Genomic DNA, 22,344 nt, shown 5'->3' on the forward strand with positions numbered 1-22,344 from the left:
GCCGACGCAGTAAAGTTACGCCGTTTACGTTAGGCTTTTCCCGGCGTATAGTTGCCCCTGCTATATGGTGGCATAAGTGCGGCGTAACCATGTTAAGTATGGCCGTCGTTCCCGCGCCAAAATTGAAAAAATTTGCATCGTTTGGGTAACTCGTCCGTGAATGGGGCTGGACGGAATTTACATCCACGTCAAAACCAATACGTCCTTGCGGCGTATTAGGAGCAATGCACACTGGGAGATTTCCACGGACGGCGCATACGCCGTTCGTGAAAAACGTCAATCACGTCGGGTCACAGTACATTTACATAAAACACTCCCCCCTGATCCAAATTTGAATTAGGCGGGCTTACGCTGGCCGATTTACGCTACGCCGCCGCAACTTATGGAGCAAGTGCTTTAAGAATACAGCACTTGCCTGTCTAAGTTGCGGCGGCGTAATGTAAATCTGATACGTTAAGCCGCCGCATAGATACGCAGAACTACGAGAATCTGGCCCCTAGACTTTGCAATATTTGCCCACTCTTCTTTGCAGAACTGCTTAAGTTCAATTAAATTTGGTGGTAACTGTTTGTGGACTGCAGTCTTCAAGTCATTCCACAGATTTTCAATGGGGTCTGTCTGGGCTTTGACTAAGCCATGAGAGGACATTCACTTTTTTCTCCTTCAACCACAGTGTCATCATTTTAGTTGTGTGCTTTGGGTCATTGTCATGTTGGAAGGTAAACCTTCTTCCCATTGGCAACTTTCTGGCAGAGGGCAGCAGATTTTCCTCAAGAACTTGATGGCATTTTGCCCCATCCATTCTTCTATCCTGACAAGTGCTCCATTCCCACCTGCAGAGAAAACAGGATATTACCACCTCCACACTTTACTGTAGGAATGGTGTTATTTGGATGGTGAGCTGTATTGGAATTCGGCCAGACATATCTCGTGTTGAGACCAAATACATACATTTTGGGAAATCTCAGTCATGACTGCATGTGGCCTTTCTTGAGGAGTGTCTTTTTTCTTGCAACCCCCTCATACAAGCCAAATTTGTGGAGACTTTGTGATATTGTTACATGCACACAATGGCCACTCTTTGTCATGAATTCCTGCAACTGCTTCAGAGTTACTCTAGGCCTCTTGGTAGTATTTCTGACCAGTTTCCTCCTGGCTCTTTCATCCAGTTTGGAGCGACATCCTGATTCAAAGAAGGTCTGTGTTGTACCAAATTCCTTCCACTTATTATGCCACGTACACACGATAATTTTTCGGCATGTAAAAAACAAAGTTTTTCAGCCTCTAGAAAAAACAACGTTTTTTCCAACTTCATCATTAAAACTACGTTGCCCACACACGATTGTTAAAAAAAAATGCTCTAGCAAAGCGCGGTGACGTACAACACGTGCGACGGCACTTTAAAGGGGAAGTTCCATTCGGATGACGCCACCCTTTGGGCTGCCTTAGCTGATTTTGTGTTAGTAAAAGACGATTCGCGCTTTTCTGTCTGTTACAGCGTGATGAATGTGCTTACTCCATTATGAACGGTAGTTTTGCCAGAACGAGCGCTCCCGCCTCATAACTTGCTTCTGAGCATGCGCAGGTTTTTCACATCGTTTTAGCCCACACACGATCATTTTTTACAACCCGAAAAACGTCATCGTTTATAACGTCGTTAAAAAATGCAGCTTGTTCAAAAAAAATTTGGTCGTTTTTCAGAAGCCGAAAAATGATGTGAAGCCCACACACCATCATTTTAAATGACATTTTTTAAAAACAAAGTTTTTTTCATGCCGAAAAATGATCGTGTGTACGCGGCATTAGACTTGACTGTGCTTCTAGGCATTGATAAAGCCGTTGCAATTTTTTGTTTCCATCTCCTGACTTGTGCCTGTCCACAACTTTATTCAGGAGATCTTTTGACAGTGCATTGCCACCCATAGTTGATTGTTTGCTTCAGATACTCTACCAGGAACCGAAATGCTCCAGGAAAGCTCTTTTCATACTGAGCTAATCAAAATGACCACAGCTGATCACAGTTGAAAGTCAAATGACTTTGTGTGCCATTGAGAAGGTGATTAGCTACACCCAATTGAGTTTACAAGTAATTTTTAGGAGGGGGTGATCCTTTTTCCAACTCAGTGATTCTGTTTTTGTTAGTTTTTCTGGCATGTTGATGTTATTTCTTTCACTTGGATGTTATACGTTGCACCTATAAATACTGCATAAAGACAAAAACTGTGGCCCGGATTCAGATACAATGGTGTATCTGTCGGCGGGCGTAACGTATCTCAGATACGTTACGCCGCCTTAAATTAGGGTGCAAGTTCCGTATTCAGAAAGAACTTGCGCCCTAAGTTACGGCAGTGTAACGTATGTGGTCCGGCATAAGCCCGCCTAATTCAAATGTGGATGATGTGGGCGTGTTTTATTTAAATTAATTGTGACCCCACATATTTGACGTTTTTTACGAACGGCGCATGCACCATTCGTGAAAGAATCCCAGTGCGCATGCTCAAAATTACGCCGCAAATCGTCAATGCTTTAGACGTGAACGTAACTTACGTACAGCCCTATTCGCGAACGACTTACGCAAACGGCGTAAAATTTTCAAATTTCGGCTCGGGAACGACGTCCATACTTAACATAGAATACGCCTCATATAGCACGGGTAACTTTACGCCGGAAAAAGCCTAACGTAAACGACGTAAAAAAATGCGCCGGGCGGACGTACGTTTCTGAATCGGCGTATCTACCTAAATTACATATTCCTCTATCTAATCTACGGAAGCGCCATCTAGCGGCCAGCGTAAATATGCAGCCTAAGATACGACGGTGTAAGACACTTACGCCGGTCGGATCTTAGGGAAATCTATGCGTAACTGATTCTATGAATCAGTCGCATAGATACGACTCGCAACTCGTAGTTACTACGGCGTATCAGGAGATACGCCGTCGTAACTGCTCTCTGAATCCGGGCCTGTGTCTGTATTCATTTCAAAGCAACAACATGTGATTATTTTAAAGGGTAGTGATTCTTTTCTATACCCACTGTATCTAAGTGAACTATGTTACTGTTGCTAAAGGAAGTGTATTTTCAGTGAGTACTAATTCCCAAATCTAATTTATAGTTTATCTGAAAGTATTTTATGAGTTTCACTCTTACTTTCAATTACATGTTTTATTTAAGGAATTTATGGATTCTCCCTCTAGCTGCTCAATGTATGTTAGACACTGCAATTACCAGCCTCATGGAGAGACTGAACAGATAACACAATAAACCACCTTTAAATTATATTGTTTTTAATTTGTCTGCAGACACTGTGTAGCACTACACAAGCAATACACTTGCATAATAAATAAAAAAAGCTGTTTTCTTCTTATATACATTTAGTTTTACAAACTATATGGAGAAATAAGATTAAAAAAATAATTAAAAATAGAAAAAATAGTACACATTGATGGAACTATTTATGCTAAAAAGATTACATTCACATTTACCATAAAAAAAATGATTATTTTAATAAAATTATATGTTGTTAAAATAAATACATCAAAACCACATGCTAAAAAGACTCTTATATAGCAGAGAAAACATATTTCCAGGGTACCTTGCTCCAGATCACAACCAGGTGGAAATTCAAATAGATGCTGTTCAATCTGTCACTGACTGATCCACCTGTTTGGTTAATGTATTTTATTATAGGATATTTGTATATCATAGAAAAAAAAAGTGCCTGCAGCCCACTGGATCTTTTTCGTAAAGTGTTACTAAACCCACAACAGTAAAATCAGTGTGTACGCGGCATTAGACTTGACTGTGCTTCTAGGCATTGATAAAGCCGTTGCAATTTTTTGTTTCCATCTCCTGACTTGTGCCTGTCCACAACTTTATTCAGGAGATCTTTTGACAGTGCATTGCCACCCATAGTTGATTGTTTGCTTCAGATACTCTACCAGGAACCGAAATGCTCCAGGAAAGCTCTTTTCATACTGAGCTAATCAAAATGACCACAGCTGATCACAGTTGAAAGTCAAATGACTTTGTGTGCCATTGAGAAGGTGATTAGCTACACCCAATTGAGTTTACAAGTAATTTTTAGGAGGGGGTGATCCTTTTTCCAACTCAGTGATTCTGTTTTTGTTAGTTTTTCTGGCATGTTGATGTTATTTCTTTCACTTGGATGTTATACGTTGCACCTATAAATACTGCATAAAGACAAAAACTGTGGCCCGGATTCAGATACAATGGTGTATCTGTCGGCGGGCGTAACGTATCTCAGATACGTTACGCCGCCTTAAATTAGGGTGCAAGTTCCGTATTCAGAAAGAACTTGCGCCCTAAGTTACGGCAGTGTAACGTATGTGGTCCGGCATAAGCCCGCCTAATTCAAATGTGGATGATGTGGGCGTGTTTTATTTAAATTAATTGTGACCCCACATATTTGACGTTTTTTACGAACGGCGCATGCACCATTCGTGAAAGAATCCCAGTGCGCATGCTCAAAATTACGCCGCAAATCGTCAATGCTTTAGACGTGAACGTAACTTACGTACAGCCCTATTCGCGAACGACTTACGCAAACGGCGTAAAATTTTCAAATTTCGGCTCGGGAACGACGTCCATACTTAACATAGAATACGCCTCATATAGCACGGGTAACTTTACGCCGGAAAAAGCCTAACGTAAACGACGTAAAAAAATGCGCCGGGCGGACGTACGTTTCTGAATCGGCGTATCTACCTAAATTACATATTCCTCTATCTAATCTACGGAAGCGCCATCTAGCGGCCAGCGTAAATATGCAGCCTAAGATACGACGGTGTAAGACACTTACGCCGGTCGGATCTTAGGGAAATCTATGCGTAACTGATTCTATGAATCAGTCGCATAGATACGACTCGCAACTCGTAGTTACTACGGCGTATCAGGAGATACGCCGTCGTAACTGCTCTCTGAATCCGGGCCTGTGTCTGTATTCATTTCAAAGCAACAACATGTGATTATTTTAAAGGGTAGTGATTCTTTTCTATACCCACTGTATCTAAGTGAACTATGTTACTGTTGCTAAAGGAAGTGTATTTTCAGTGAGTACTAATTCCCAAATCTAATTTATAGTTTATCTGAAAGTATTTTATGAGTTTCACTCTTACTTTCAATTACATGTTTTATTTAAGGAATTTATGGATTCTCCCTCTAGCTGCTCAATGTATGTTAGACACTGCAATTACCAGCCTCATGGAGAGACTGAACAGATAACACAATAAACCACCTTTAAATTATATTGTTTTTAATTTGTCTGCAGACACTGTGTAGCACTACACAAGCAATACACTTGCATAATAAATAAAAAAAGCTGTTTTCTTCTTATATACATTTAGTTTTACAAACTATATGGAGAAATAAGATTAAAAAAATAATTAAAAATAGAAAAAATAGTACACATTGATGGAACTATTTATGCTAAAAAGATTACATTCACATTTACCATAAAAAAAATGATTATTTTAATAAAATTATATGTTGTTAAAATAAATACATCAAAACCACATGCTAAAAAGACTCTTATATAGCAGAGAAAACATATTTCCAGGGTACCTTGCTCCAGATCACAACCAGGTGGAAATTCAAATAGATGCTGTTCAATCTGTCACTGACTGATCCACCTGTTTGGTTAATGTATTTTATTATAGGATATTTGTATATCATAGAAAAAAAAAGTGCCTGCAGCCCACTGGATCTTTTTCGTAAAGTGTTACTAAACCCACAACAGTAAAATCAGTGTGTATATGCAGTAAAGCATGCTTGTTATACTCACTGTGGAACCTAAGGGGTAATCCTCTGTTTGATCCGGTCTTCTCTGATTTCCCCCTTCTTCCACAGTCCCCAATCCATCTCCTGATAGAACAGAGCCTTGGGGGCACTTTGCACATGCTCAGTATGGTGTGTATTACTAGAGAGTTTTTCCTTTCCTTGGGTGGATGCATGTGACCAGCACAGGGCCAATCAGCACTTTCCAGACAAAGGTCAGGGGTCCTGAAAACTCATAGGACAGTCAGAGCAGAACGAAAACTCCTCCTACAAGATTTAACAAGACACTGATAGAAGCCGTAAGACTGCTATATACTGCTGAGGAGAAAAGGTATTTAGCAGTTTATATTTACTAAAATAATTGTATTTCCATATTTTGTGTACTGTGGTAGACCAGATATAGTGAATGCAGGGTCCTGGGTTTGGTAACACTTTAAATTATACAGTTATCTGACCATATTCACCTATTTCTTTACCAGAGTTTTGCCCCCGCTCACCATACAACTGTTTTCATCCTTCTACTGTATACACAGTATGCAGTATAAGTACATTATTTTATAATTATTCCTTGCTGCTTTCTTTGGAAAATCCACCAGAGTCAATCATAATTACATATTTCCGCATACATTTGGATTTTAGGATTTTATCTTAAAATCATTAAATTCATACAGCAGCATTCACCCATTGTTCCTGGTGTTGTTAAACTGAAAATCCTGGTGAATGGGATGGAATTCCAATCTAAATAAAATAAAAAGCATCACCAAAAAGAATGTTACAAATAAATAACATTTCAACTAGTAGCCAGTAGTAAAGTAAGAACACGATGGCCCGGATTCACAAAGCACTTGCGCCGACGTATCTCCAGATACGCTGCGTAAGTGCAAATATGCGCCGTCGTATGTGTGCGCCGTACCCACAAACTAAGATACGCCTAAAAACAGGCTTCATTCCACGGACATAACTTGCCTACGCCGGCGTAGAGTGGGCGCATATTTACGCTGGACGCATGTGGCGCTCCCATTGATTTTCAATTCAAATATGCAAATGAGGGAGATATGCCGATTCACGAACGTACGTGCGGCCGACGTAGGCTACGAGTGGTGCGCTTAAGTTGTACGTCCGGCGTAAAGTTAAGCCCCATAAAGGAGGTGTAACTCGGCGTATTTTACGTAGTTTACGTTGGACGTGAATATGACTAGTCGTAGGTTACGTATACGTATCTGTCTGGCGCTCGGCCCATCATTTGCATGGGGTCACGCCTCATTTGCATGGCTCACGCCCACTTCCACCTACGCCGGCTTATGCCTAGGAAACGCAGCACAGTTTTGGGAGCAAGTGCTCTGTGAATTCCATGCTTGCCTCTCTGCGCTGCGTTGGCGTAGCGTAAAGGAGATACGCTACGGCGGCATAAATGTGCGCCGCTGTCTGTGAATCTTGGCCAATCTATTTATTAGCTAAAGGAAAGCGATGCTAGCAAAGAAACTTGTCTAAGAGCAGAAACCTTGGCAATGTATATACAGTGGGGAAAGGTCTGTTGAATTGTGTTTGAAATTCTCAAAGCCTAAATTTAGCAGTAAGTCCTATTCTATATAGTCTAGTCTATTAGGTGGATTCAGAAAGACTTAGGCCGGCCTATCAGTAGATACGCCGGCCTAAGTCTGAATTTGCGCCGGCGCTAATTTAAGCATATTCTGGAAACCAGATACGCTTAAATTAGGCTCAGATACGAGCGGCGTAATTGTCTTACACCGTCGTATCCTAAAGTGTAAGTGGCGCTTCCATTGCGGTCGGCGTACAATATGTAAATCACTAGATACGCCTATTCACGAACATACGCCCGGCCGACGCAATACAAATACGCCGTTTACGTAATGCATTATCAGGCCTAAAGTTATTCCATCAAATAGCTGGAATAGTAATGTTAAGTATGGGCATCGTTCCCGCGTCGAAATTCAAAATTTTTACGTTGTTTGCGTAAGTCGTCCGCGAATAGGGATTTACGTCATTTACGTCCACGTCAAAACCAATAGGACCGTGTGGCGTACTTTGCCGCAATGCACACTGGGATATGTACACGGACGGCGCATGCGCTGTTCGTAAAATACGTCAATCACGTAAGGTCACCCTCGATTACCATAAAACACGCCCCCTCAGCTAAATTTGAATTAGGCGCCATTACACCTGCCCGATTTATGATACGCCGCCGTAACTTAGCAGGCAAGTACTTTGTGAATCATGTACTTGCCTCGCTAACTTACGGCGGCGTAGTGTAAACGCGATACACTACGCCGCCGCAACGATACGCCTGCCTACCTGAATCTAGCTATATGGAGGCAAATCTTCATACAAAGTTCTGTCTATTTAAAGACTAAACGTTAAGCTGTTGTCTGTAAGGCCTCATTTACACCTGAGCATTTTGTAGTTCGAAGCTCAAAGCTCAAAAGCGAAAATCAATTATTCTCTATGGTGGTGATTAACTTCTCCACTCCAAAATGCCTGAAGCCAGATGCCTAAAGTTCAAAAAAGTTTTGGAACTACAAAAGTAGCTCAATTTGGGCAGATTGGCTGTGTTTTGGAAGCAGCTGAAAGCAGAAACACATAGCAACAAATGTAACAGATGATATATTTTTCTATTGTCTATTACAAAAATGTCAAAGCTCCAAAATGCTTGGAAAACACTCTTTGAAAAATGCTCAAAAATGTGCATACAAATATGCAAAAAAATGCCTAAAAAACCCCGGAAAAAAACACAATGCTCAAGTGTGAATGCAGCTAATTCTCTTTTCTCCTGAAATCCGGCAGACTTTTGTCCGGCGTTTTTTGGCAGTTTTGGGAAAAACTATGATGGAGCATACACACACCCGGGATTCCCGGCCAAAGCTTCATTGCAATTTTCCTTTTGGGGAAACCGGCCTTGTGTAGGGGAAAGACTGAACCAAGCATGTTCTCTCCTTTCCCCTTGGGATTTCTAAATTTTGGCAGTCAAGAGCAGTTTTGCAAAGAAGGGTGAGCAAATATTGTAAAGTCTAGATGTGCAAAGTTAGTGCAGACATATTCCTAAAGATTAAAGGCTGGAATTAAAGAAAAGGGTGGTCCAACAAATGACTAACATAAGGGGGTGATCCTTTTTCCAACTCAGTGATTCTGTTTTTGAATATTTATTATTTTTTGACATGTTGGTGTTATATGTTTCACTTGGATGTTTCACTGAGCAGATACAGCTGGATAAAACTATTTCAGGCTGAAAAAAAAAAGGGGGGGGGGTGATTCTTTTCTAAACCAACTGTAAATTATTAATCTATATAGCAAACAACAGTTAGAGTAACTAATTGTATTAAATCTTAAAGAAGAATTTGAAACATTAGGGCTCTTTAATATAGTCACTGGCATTTTTCGCAAGGGATAAACACTAGTCACTGCTAGAGCACATAGGAAACAATTGTTTCCTTCTTGATTTCAATGCAGCGGGGAGGGACGTGTAGCCATGTAGCATTTTACCACAGTGCACTGAGAGGCACTGCAGGTCACATGTCACTTTTGATACTTTAAATAAAGTAAAAAAAAAATTAAATAGTGTTATGCAATTAAATGCGCATCACACAGTCTTCTGACTAAAACAAAGCATTTAGTGTGCGAGAAACGTGAACATAAAAATACCAAGTGCGAGGTATGTGATGTGTACATTTATTTATAAGTGATTTTTTTTCCCTTGGAAAAAAACTGCATCAGTCTGGTTCTAACTAGATACTTATTTGCTACTGTGTGACATATTCTCTAACTGCATTACAGTCTACTATGAGCGAGTAACCAAGGTGAAAAACTTCTCAACACTGAATAATCATTTAACAATTTTATAGTTATAGGTGATATATTAGCTCAGTTTTTTTATTATCATATTTAAATGAAGGACTGGCTACTGTTTTGGTTTCAGTGAACTGAGCAGGGTCAAAATTTTGAAGAATAGCAGTCTATAGGTTTACTTTTTTTGTAATCATTAAAAAAGCAAGATATTTATTTTTAAAGTCTTTTTACAAAGAAATTATGGTAACATATAGTGAAAAACACCTGCACTCTCTGTTGGACATGCAAAATCCAGCAGCTGCTCCCAGATGTACAACCTATACATCAAATGTTCTCCAAATAATCTATAAAGTTTCATGCACACTGGATGGTTTTATTGTGGCTATTAACCTCCCTGGCGGTATGATTCTGTCTGAAATTACGTACCAAAAGCGGTACAATTATTTTGCAAGGAAATTTGGCATTTTATACTGTAGGCCTGCAATTCTTAGGAATAACTCATTTAAATCTGACCAAACAAGAGTCTACTAGGCATCCCGGGTATGAATTAAAAAAAAAAAATTATAAATTATAATATAATAAATAATTTAAAATAATTATAACAAATAATAATATAATTATAATAAAAATTATTCAATAATGTAATCAACTCAAAATCACTGAAAATTGCTCAGTTGCAGAATTGTCACTGTCATTACTTTTATTTTTTTATTACGAATTTCCCCACAAATGGCTATCGCTCAATTCTGCAAGTGATTATAATTTATTATCGCCTATTTCTAGCTGCTCTAAAACCATTTTTGACATAAAGGAACACTTTTGGTTGCTATGGACAATCTACAGTTTCCAGGCAGAAAGAACAGTTTTTATTATATAAAAGAACCTGTAGGACACTGGGCAGACCACTAGGGACAAGGGGTGTGTGTATTGTTTACATACAGTACTGTAATCTATAAGATTACAGTATACTGTATGTAATGTGTTTGTTTACTTTTTTGAATTTGGCACCGTTCTCCGCCCCCGTGCGTCGTAACGTCGCAGGGAACGGAGATCGGCGGCACACGGGGACACTGTGAATCGAGCGAGGTCCCGCTCGCTCACACAGCAGGGATGCATCGCAGGATCCAGGGACAAGGTGAGTAACTTGTCTGTGGATTCAGCGAGCAGGTAAGCCGCGCCACTGCACGCTCTGCACATCTACCCCGAGCGTGACTCGGGGATACTGATAATAGCATTGAAAATCCACCCCGAGTCACGCTCGGGGATACCGCTAAGGGGGTTAAGGGCATCTGGCATTTTTCTTTCATGCTTCTAAAAACCTCTAACCTATGTCTACTAGGGACATTTAGCACTTGAGTGTTAATAACTGGTAGTTCCCATGGCCAGAATAAATTATTATTTTGGCCATGGAAATGAATTAATGCACCTACAGTGAGGGGAAAAAGTATTTGATCCTCTGCTGATTTTGTACATTTGCCCACTGACAAAGAAATGATCAGTCTATAATTTTAATGGTAGGTTTATTTTAACAGTGAGTGACAGAATAACAAACAGATCCAGAAAAACGCATTTCAAAAAAGTTATAAATTGATTTGCATTATAATGAGAGAAATAAGTATTTGATCCCCTATCAATCAGCAATATTTCAGGCTCCCAGGTGTCTTCTATACAGGTAACAATCTGAGATTAGGAGCACTTTACTGTGTGGGGGATGGTTTAATTGTAAGAAGACAGAGATCTGAGTTCCTGCTTAGCAGAAACACAAGATCTGTCTTCCTTACTAGCAGAATGGCGATCTGCCTTGTTTACAAAGGCAGACCGCCATTCTGTCTCTCTCGGAACGATCGCCAGGATTCCAGTAGACATTGTGTCCGCCAGACCCGCTGATTGGCTCCTGTTGTGTCCAATCACAGCATGAGCAGAGATTCGTTGGCGTGCACGCCCCAGACCCGAAGAAAAAAATCACATACAAGTACATAATTTCGCGCTTAAGGCCCGCCCTGCCACAGTATATGTACGTGGAACAGTTCGTAAGTGGTTAAAGTTGTTTTAAACCCTTGCATATACCCAGAAAAGTGATTAGCTTTAGGTAATACACAGCCTCCTAAAACACACATTTTACACAATATCTTTTAGCAATGCAAAGCAGGGGGTGAGGATCTGCCATCACGCTGCAGAGCTAGAGCACAGAGCTCTGTGGAATCTGATAGCTGATTGGAGGTAGGGGACACACCCCTGTAACAGGCTCAAAGAGAAAAACACAGAGCTGTGTCTATGAGTCACATGCTGTGTGCTGGAGGGGGGCTGGCCATCTCTCATATGGCTGAGGTGTTGGCTTTGAGTTCTATCAGTGACTCATGCAGATAGCACAAAGATCAGAGAAGAACCAGACTCAGTGCTTTGGATTGAGGCTTGTACACGCTACAAAGAAATGTGCTTTGTTCTCTTTTCATTTTTGAGGTTTACAACCACTTGATATTAAAGTGGACCTATATTTAACTTTATAATTCCTCATGAAAAAAGCTAATCATGCATGTTGCAATCTGATTGTGCCAACATACAGTATGTGTGATACAAGGGTCTGCCTCAATAGAACCTGTTAGTAGGTTGTTACTCACCATACACATTATAATATAGTTGTACAATCACGTGTACATCTACCCTTAAATTTTGCAGAACAGCCATACTGAAACCCTAGGGTTCCTCTGGAGGTTGTTGGGGATCCATTGAACCGTGGCTAATTGACCTTCCATTTGATGGTGCCTGTACAGTTATAGAGCCAGCACCCTTGTAAAAGCTAGCTGCATGACACTAGTGTTTTTCTTTGGTGTTTGTAAGGGTGGCATCTTTACCACCATTGTAGGGGAGGGGCTTTCTTCACACTAGCCACCTATACAAGGTACATTTTTTTTCCACTGGCTCCCAATGAATTGCTTTAGAGGACGTTCTCAGGGACTAGAAAGAATTTCATGGGTTCTTCAGTGGTAAAAAGGTTGAGAAAATAGGGCCAGATTCACCACGGAGATACGACGGAGTATCTCAGATACGCCGTCGTATCTCTCAGAGTATCTATGCGACTGATTCATAGAATCAGTTACGCAAAGATAGCCAGAAGATCCGACAGGTGTAATAGACTTACACTGTCGGATCTTAGGATGCAATACCGCGGCCGCCGCTGGGGGGAGTTCGCGTCGTAAACCAGCGTCGGGTATGCAAATTAGGAGTTACAGCGATCCACGAAGATTTTTCCCATCGTTACGTCGTCGCAAGTGTTAGATTTCCGTCGCAAAGATAGGGCACCTTTAATATGGTCGAAAAGTACTCCACCATGTTAAAGTATGCCCGTCTTTCCCGCGTCGCTTTTGAATTATTTTTAAATGTTTTCTTTTTCACGGTGTAAGTGTTTTGTTGACGTCGCGATTCACAAAACTTTGGCGCGTCGTAATTTCGCGCAAAGCGCGTCGGGAAATTTGCGACGGGAGCATGCGCAGTACGTCCGGTGCGGGAGCGCGCCTAATTTAAATGGTACCCGCCCCATTTGAATTGGAACGCCTCCTTGCGCCGGACGTGTTTACGATACACCGCCGCAAATTTCCAGGTAAGTGCTTTGTGGATCGGGCACTTAGACTGAAAACTTGCGGCGGTGTAACGTAAACGGTTTACGTTACGCTGCACGGCGGGTATGTGAATCTAGCCCATAGTTTTTTGATAATTTCAGTGTCACGCTACACATTAAATGAAAAAAAAAATAACAAACAAGATGATGGCAGCAATGTGCAAACAGCAGCTGTTTCCTTGGGAGCTCTGGGAGTAAAGCCATGACATTTTTTTTAATAAAAAATTGGCTTTGTGAGTGGTCCTGTCGACCTCCTCCCGTTTGACATCCTTTGACTGAAAAATTGAAAGAGCCGGAAAGAAAATTGTCAGTGGCAGATGTCAGAATAAAATAGGTGCACAATACCAAGATAAGTACCCGTATTTATCGGCGTATAACACGCACAGGCGTATAACACGCACCCTAACTTTAAGGCCCCGTACAGACGACCGAACATGTCTGATGAAACTGGTCCGCGGACCAGTTTCAGCAGACATGTTCGGTCGTCTGTACAGCCGAGCGGACAGGATTCCAGCATACATTTGCCCGCCGGGCCTTTTTCGAGCGGGCAAATATTTCCAAACATGTTTAGAAACATGCCCGCTGGAATCCTGTCCGTCGGACATGTTCGGTCGTCTGTACAGACCTACCGTACATGTCCGAGCGGCCGCCATCCCTCGCATGCGTCGAATGACTTTGACGCATGCGTGGAAGCATTGAACTGCCAGGGCCGCGCACGTCGCCGCGACGGCGCGGCCTCGTCGCCGCGTATCGAGTACGCGCGGATTTCTGTATAATGGTGTGTACAGCCATCATACAGAAATCTCCGGGCGGGCATGTACATGTTTGCCCGTCTGTACGAGGCTTTAGAGGGAAGTTTCAGGAAAAAAACTTTCCACAGCCCCCTGTGTATAACACGCACGCACAGTTTATCCTCTAGTTTCAGGGTAAAAAAGTGAGTGTTATACGCCAATAAATATAGTACACAGTGGCAATTTTAAATGCTTTTAAAGACATTTTATTGTTTGCCCAAAGTTATTTTCTGATTGACAGTGACTGTAAATTCTATTTTGCTTATACGCAAGCTATACATTTTGGGATACAAATATTAAATTTTCGCATTTAAATAACAACACAACACTTTGTACAGAAATAGAGCTTATAATATTTCATTCTGTGAACTTTATGGTTTTGTAATAATGAAGAAATGCCATTAATTATATTCTTAGCTTCTTTCTCCTTAGCTTCCTCTGTTGTTAAGACAACAGGTACATGTAATGAGGTGACAGTTTATTTATTCCAGCTTGTCTTATCCTGTATACCAGTTCTCCAATAAAGTAGAACATTGACAGTTTGGCAGATTTGTATGAGACCTTGATTAAAGTTTTAACAGACTGGCAGTGCATATACTCAGGTTTCAGCAATCATTGTCCAGATAAAGTTAGGAATTTCTTGTTAGCAAAATTCTGCTGTGTCAAGTTTCATTCTCCCAAAGAAATACGTTCCTCTGGACAATGTGTACCTTTACCAAGCTTTCTTTTCTTAATAGTTAACAAACTTTCGTGAACACATTGCCTAATCTTTTGTGGCTCATAGTTACAGTAGTAGAAATGTTTAACATACAACTATTGCAATAAAATGTTGATGGGTTTTTTGTCCCTTAGATAATAAAAGGAGTTTTTGTGTACAATATTTTCTCCTTTTTAAAATTCAACGTTTTTGTTATTTACAAATCACCCTCCATGTCCAGTAAAAAAAAATTCACTTCGGGCAATTTTTTTTATTATCCATGACCTTGTTGGTGAGATTTCAACTCATTGCTTGTCCCTCTGGCAGCCTGAATGTAACCTAATATAGAGAAAAGGTCACCTTTGTCAGTGCCATAGATGGCCACACATTCTGTGCATTACCCAAGGCAGACATGAGAGAGATTCTAACCCCTACGTATTTAACAAAAAAAAAATGGTATTTTCCATCCTCTGTACCCAAAGAAGAAATTTCACAACCAGAAGTGAAGGGGAATCTTCCCAGTTGGGACTCAGAATGCAATAAAATCCTGTCAGGGGTTATATGCTTTTCCAACTCTGTCCAAAACTAAATAAACCGTTTTATGTCTCTTACACAACAAAACATTGCCCACGTGCAATTACAGCCTTCTGATGGAAGTTTAAAAATGTATCAGACAAGGTATAAAAAAAGAAATAATAGCCACAGACTGATAATACTTCATTCCTAACTGTCCAAAACATTTGTAGGAGACCATTTATCAAGTAATGCATTTTATCATAAGGAATCACCTTCACTCTTAGGCCCCATACACACGACCGAGTTTCTCAGCAGAATTCAGCCAGAAACTCGATCGGAGCCGTATTCTGTCGAGAAACCCGGCCGTGTGTACACTTTCTCTATTTCCTCGTTAGTCAACAGGGAAACTTGGCTCGCCGAGATCCTCGGCGGCTTCACAAGGAACTCGACGAGCAAAACGATGTGTTTTGCCCGTCGAGTTTCTCGGACGTGTGTACGGGGCCTAATGCCGCGTACAGACGGTCGTTTTTTGTGATGAAAAAAAACGACGTTTTTGAAAACGCCATTTAAAATGACCGTGTGGGGAAAAAGTTGTTTTTTGTCTTCTGAAAAACGACCAAAAAAAAATTGGAACATGCTCGAATTTTTTGTGTCGTTTTTCAAAACGTAATTTTTTACTTCACAGAAATTGACCGTGTGTAGCAAAAAACAAAGTTTTTACACCCGCGCATGCCCAGAAGCTAGTTATGAAGCGAGCTTCAATGGAAAAACGTGGTGAACGTAACCTCGCTTTGCTAGAGCATTGTGAAAAAACGATGGTGTGTAGGCAACTTCATCTTTGAAAATGATGTTTCAAAAACGTCGTTTTATTTCATGATTTAAAACGTCGGGTTTTTTCATCACAAAAAACGACTGTCCGTACGCGGCATAAGTCTAACCTGTACAGAGATGTGAAGGAAGAATTATTTATTAGAGGTACTTATATAGCGCTGTTAATTTACACATACTGTACATTGTACATTCACATCTGTCCCTTCTCTCAAGGGGCTTACAATCTTAGGTCCCTAACTCACATTCATACATACTGTATACTAGGGCCGATTTACCTACCAGCATGTCTATGGAGTGTGGAAGCTAACCCACGCAGGCAAAGGGAGAACATGCAAATTCCATGCTGGTAGTGCCATAGTTGGGATTTAAACCAACAACCCCAGTGCTTCTAGGGGGAAGTGTTAACCACTTAGCCACTGTGCTGCCCGAGCTAAGTATTTGTAAAAACTTAAAATGATGTTATGGAATTTGTCAAGGATTTCCCTTTTATGCATTGTTTTCTTCATTTATTTAAGTTTTCAACTTAGTAAAATATTACAAATAAATATTTAATACTGTACATTGCACAACATAATTTTGGGGGCTTTTGACTTCTATACAATACATTATTGTTACGTGACAACCTTTATTTGTCGAAACGCCAGTTATTTTCAGCAATGACAGCAGATGAGAGCTGAAAATAATAGTTGTTAAAATAGAACATGCATTAAAGCTTACGGGTTTTCAGCATCACTCAGCAGATAGTGTGCAAATGTTGAACAAATGCAGAATCAAGAACACCTAAAAAGACAACCATTTGCACGGTGACAGCTATGCCTTCTGCCTTAGGACTTGAATCATTCACACCTCTGCATTAAGATATTTTGTAATGCAAACAATCTGTAGAATGTTCAAAATTAAATGTGGTATTCCAGTTATGGACAGAGCCTAGTGCTCAGAACCACCTCTTGACTTCACATGTATATGAGTTCACAGGTAAGATAACTCTCATATGGTTCCAGACACTTTTCTAAACCACCCTGGAATTTTGGGTTCCTCTTCTTTTCAAATTAAGAGTTATGTTGAAACTCCACCAGAGACAGAAGTACTTTATTGGTAATGTGTCATATGTTAAGGTCTGGGAACAGAAATGCAGAGATGCCAATACTAAAGTTTCCCAGCAATATAAAAAATTGTTATATTAACTCTACAGTATTTGTCAAAAACTGAAACTGACCCATAATCATCCACTTCAAGAATTTCAGTATTATTAACTTCTGTTTAGAATGTTTCTCTTTACAACCTGGTAACATCCCTTGGAAACTTCCATTGGGAAATTTGTGTCATAGGTGATGGAAGAAACTACTACAGTGTTTTGTCTGGTCATATGTTTCTTGGGTTTTTAATTAACTAACTAGGCTAAAGGCAAGAGTTCATTAGAAAATCCTATTTCCTTTGGAAAATAGAGAAGTTTGAAAATAGATCTTATGCTTAGGCCGGCCATAGACGGAGAAAATGTATTTCCTGAAACCACGACAGACTTAACAGACTCAATTCCCCCATCAACACAGTCATTGTTGATGAGGAAATCCCTCCTGCAGAGCCATTGTGTTCACCCAGCGGGAACGGCTTAACAGTTGCTAGCAATATTTGCATGTCAAATCTTACAGGCTGGTTGTACCCAAGTTGACTGCTCGATCAATTTGGGTACATTCATCCTGCCCATACATTGTTTTAATCTTGGCCAGTTCCTGTTAAACCGGATTTGAACATTCCATAGCTGGCTTAATTTAACCTTACAAAAATGAATAATAGAAATAGATTTTGTCTTCAACTCCAGGGACATTTCTTTCAATATTATGACACACATAAATCTTGTTGTATGGTATATAAATGCTTGGCACTGAGTGCTTGGCATGATGCAGTACCTTTTTTCATCAAAATCTGGTGGATATAGCTGTCCTATAGTGTATGTATACCCAAAACCTTTTTATTTGTTTTTCAAAGAATGTGGAAAGGATAGAACCGCTGTCAGGTTTTACTTTTAGAGAGCTTTTCTCTCACTTTGTCTTTCAAGGACAATGTTTCAACAGAGAGTGAAGGAAAATTTGAAACATGGGAACAGACAACAATTAAAAGCTAACAGAGGTTGTAGGCATCCCCCTACTCAACTTTAAAAACATGTTTACTTTTTTCTATGTTGCTGTTAGATCGTATCCTTTCCCACTCTTTCTATAACAAGATATTTTTTTGCTATAGATACACTTTACGGGGTATATTGGCAAATTATTTTGGCCAAGATTCACACAATTGTCATCCAAGATTCACATATTCTAATTGATAGAAATTAGAAAATGTGTGATTCCTGGGGAGAAAGTAGTGTAAATCTTCTGTAAAAACGTTTATAAATAGACTCCTAAGAATCGGTTCACACTGCAGCGGCACGACTTCGGGGGCGACTCTGCAAGTCGTCCTGAGGACGACTTTAGAGGAGATTTGCAAAACGACTTCTGTATAGAAGTCAATGCAGGTCACCCCGAGCCGCCCCCCAAGTCGTACAGGAACCTTTTTCTAAGTCGGAGCGACTTGCGTCGCTCCTATTAGAACGGTTCCATTGCATTCAATGGGACGCGACTCGTCAGGCGGCTGAGCCGCCTGACGTGTCGCCCCAGTGTGAACCGGGTCTAACTACCTCTAATATGTAATAGGCCCAATTCATAAAATGTTAACACACAGGGTAAGGATACTTATTTAAAATATATTAGCCAGATTCACGTACACGTTTGGCGTATGTTTAAGCCGGCGTAGCGCAGCTCATTCGCACTACGCCGACCTAAAATAGAGAGGCAAGTACAGTATTAACAAAGCACTTGCTCCGTAAGTTACGTCGGCGTAGCGCAAATGGGCCGGCGTAACCCCGCCTAATTCAAAGTAGGCATGTAGTGTGCGGGCTACATTTAAATTAACCGTGACCTCATGCTCAGAATCACGTCGCAAATACTCAATGCTTTTCACATGAACGTCACCTACGCCGAGCCCCATTCACGTACGCTTACGCAAAAAATGTAAAATACGACGGCTGTTCCGTCGCCTATACCTTGCATGGGCTGCGCCATCTTTTTGGTGGTTTATCTTTACACCGGCGTATGTCTTACGTAAACGGCGTATTTTAATGCGACGGGCGTACGTACGTTCGTGAATCGGCGTATCTTGCTCATTTACATATTCGACGCGTAAATCCACGTACACGCCCCTAGCGGCCAGCGCAAATATGCACATAAGATACAATGGTGTAGGAGACTTACGTCGGTCGTATTTTGGCCAAATTTAAGCATATCTGCTTTCCAGAATACGCTTAAATATACGACGGCGCGCATTCGGACTTACGACGGCGTATCTACTGATACGCCGTCGTAAGTCTACCTGAATCAGGCTATATATATTTTCAATAAAAGTAGATCCAAACCCACAGATTCAGCTGTTTTGCCCCCAAAAAGTTACATTTAAGGCATGCCTCTGGTGATAGTAATTGCCAGTGTGCTTATCTCAGTACTCAACCAAACCTTCAATCCCTCAAATGGTTGGTGTTGTAGCTGATCCCATGTTCAGCACAATGGAGACTACAGCTCTAAAAAATGCTAAGATACTAAACTTCACGTGTAAAATGATAGGAGGATTGATTTCTATTTTAACTCCAGAGAGATTTGAAAACAACATGGCTACTATAAAAATAGTTATCCTTGTGTTAAAGCTTTGTAAACGGAGCCTAATCTGTCCATTATACATTTTAAAATAAGCCTTTTAAAGAGGAATTCCAGGTTTGGATATGTTATTTATAGTTAATTTCGTCCAACTTGCACCAATGTAACTATGCATATCCCATACCAGGCTCATGCCCCTGGAAGCTGGAAATCATTGAAGTGGATACTACTACTCAAGTTATCTCCACTTGCTTCTGGGTCCCATGCTGAGCGACTACCCTGCTTGCATTGTGAATATAGGAAGTCAGCTGTGCAGTATGGGCGCCATTCAGAGAATGCTTTGCCTTTTCTCAATGAATGCGAAGTGTTCTCTGATTGAATGAAGTGGGAAGTGTGACGTGATTGCCCTGCTTCTCCAACTTGTCCAATTGAAATATGCTACAGGGCATTGGTGTGCACTACAGTGCAAGCGCAGTGCGTTTGGCTGCCATTGCAAATACACATGTATGTAGGATTATAATATATTGTGTGGTATCTGCAATATATATGTGTAAATGGACCATTACAGTCTTGTTTTCTTTAGAAAGTAGCCATAGACTAAGTAGAATATCCTGTCCTTTGCCAGCATACTGTAGAGAAGGAACTTTGCTCTCTATGTGGAATCTGTGGTCTTTGTGCAGAGATCCAACATATTCCATACTAAATCAGAGCTAGAGCTTTCCAATTAGCAGGGGGCACATAAGATTTGCTGGCCCCTGACCCTAACACTAACCGAATCTCCTCTTAATTAATTCTCAGCACTAAAATAACCTTATCTGTAGTATATTTACCTTATGCTTTGCTAACTATTGTGAGATATGATAAGACTTTGCGAGAGTCAGGTATTAAGATATAATAGATATTATACTTCAAAGAGACAGTATTTCTATAGATTTTGAAACTCTCTGATAGACAATACACATAGGAGGAAGTTGGCGCTTGCACCAGCGGCGATGTGGGAGAACTCAAGTAAAAAGGAGAATTTTTTTAAAAAGAAGGCAATGGTAAAAATATGGGACTATTAAAGTCTATATAGTCTGTGCTAAAAACTTTGGAGGCAGCCCAGTGAAGATGTGAAACAAATCTTGAATCAGCTGGGGGAGAAAGCACAAAGGCACCACTCTAAGTGCAGTATGTTACATGTAGTTTAATGAGCAATTAGAGCAAACATACTTACAAAGGCAGGATAAAAATGAGCGTGACAAATTATGGAACGTCCGGAGAAAAGTTACTCCGATGGCTGCAGGCTAGTGTAGTGGAGTGGGTTGCGCCGGTGGTAGCTGACACTTCCTGTACCTCAGTCACGCAGGCAGCCGGGGGATGACGTCAGTTCTGGGTGAGCGGTGGGCCGTGTGGATGATGGCACTTCTGGGTTGCTGAAGGGACCAGTAGGCGGCACATTTGCGGAGCATGCGCTCCTATTTCAGGCCTGCTCATTAAACTACATGTAACATACTGCACTTAGAGTGGCGCCTCTCTGATAGACAATAGCATACTATAAAGATGTTCTTAGATATACAACATTAGCTATGGAAACACAAAAGACTTACTCATGCTCTACCGCAGTATTGGAAAATATATGAGTAGAGTGTTGGTGCTCAGGCTGTAACGTTCACTGCAAGTCCATAATAATCACGATTAAACAATTAACAATTAAACGATTTAACAATAAAGCACCCTCCGTGGGATCTTCAGTGCAAATGATGGAACATGCAGAGATCTTCGTGATAAGTGTAACATCTCCACCAATATGAATCAAATGGCCGCTCACCTCACAGCATGGACCCCACAATGAAAAGGGTGAAAAACAGCCTTCCCTTGCGGGTATGATAGGTAATGTGGTGAATCCAAATCCCTTCTATACAGGCAGCGATGTCACAGACGATGAGGATCTCTCAGTAATGGCATAGATTTGGTAAAAGACAAAATAATTGTAGGGGATGTTGCGCCTCTCCTCGGTGACCTGGGTGTGCTTCTTCGGAATACAGCAAAAGGGAGCAGCAGTATGATCGCTGCTGTAAAGATACAAGCCCACACAGTGATATCATCAACTGAGTCTGGATCCTTTGCTCCTCCTCTCTGTGATGCTGCTGGGTTCTTCGCCTGACATCACAGACACGACTCCTCCCCTCTAAACACATTTCAGCCTCTCATTGGCCTTAATCAGTAGATGATCATACTGCTGTTCCCTTTTGCTGTATTCCGAAGAAGCACACCCAGATCACGGAGGAGAGGCGCAACATCCCCTACAATTCTTTTGTCTTTTACCAGATCCATGCCATTACTGAGAGATCCTCATTGTCTGTGACATCGCTGCCTGTATAAAAGGGATTTGGATTCACCACATTACCTATCATACCCGCAAGGGAAGGCTGTTTTTGACCCTTTTCATTGTGGGGTCCATGCTGTGAGGTGAGCGGCCATTTGATTCATATTGGTGGAGGTGTTACACTTATCACAAAGATCTCTGCATGTTCCATCATTTGTACTGAAGATCCCACGGAGGGTGCTTTATTGTTAATAATATGGACTTGTCTTTTTATCGCTGCACTATCTGTTTTATATTTGTTTGAGGGATT

The 22,344-nt window shown here is 40.9% G+C and overlaps 1 protein-coding gene across 1 annotated transcript in view; it reads left to right on the top strand.

Annotated features, from left to right (window-relative positions):
- The window catches only part of LOC120931843 (V-type proton ATPase subunit S1-like), a 130,108-nt gene that overhangs the window by 77,050 nt on the left and 30,714 nt on the right, over nucleotides 1–22,344 (top strand). The gene's annotated exons all lie outside the window — the stretch shown is intronic.

This window comes from Rana temporaria, chromosome 3 (genome assembly GCF_905171775.1).
Source record: "Rana temporaria chromosome 3, aRanTem1.1, whole genome shotgun sequence".
In the NCBI taxonomy this organism is placed as follows: domain Eukaryota; kingdom Metazoa; phylum Chordata; class Amphibia; order Anura; family Ranidae; genus Rana; species Rana temporaria.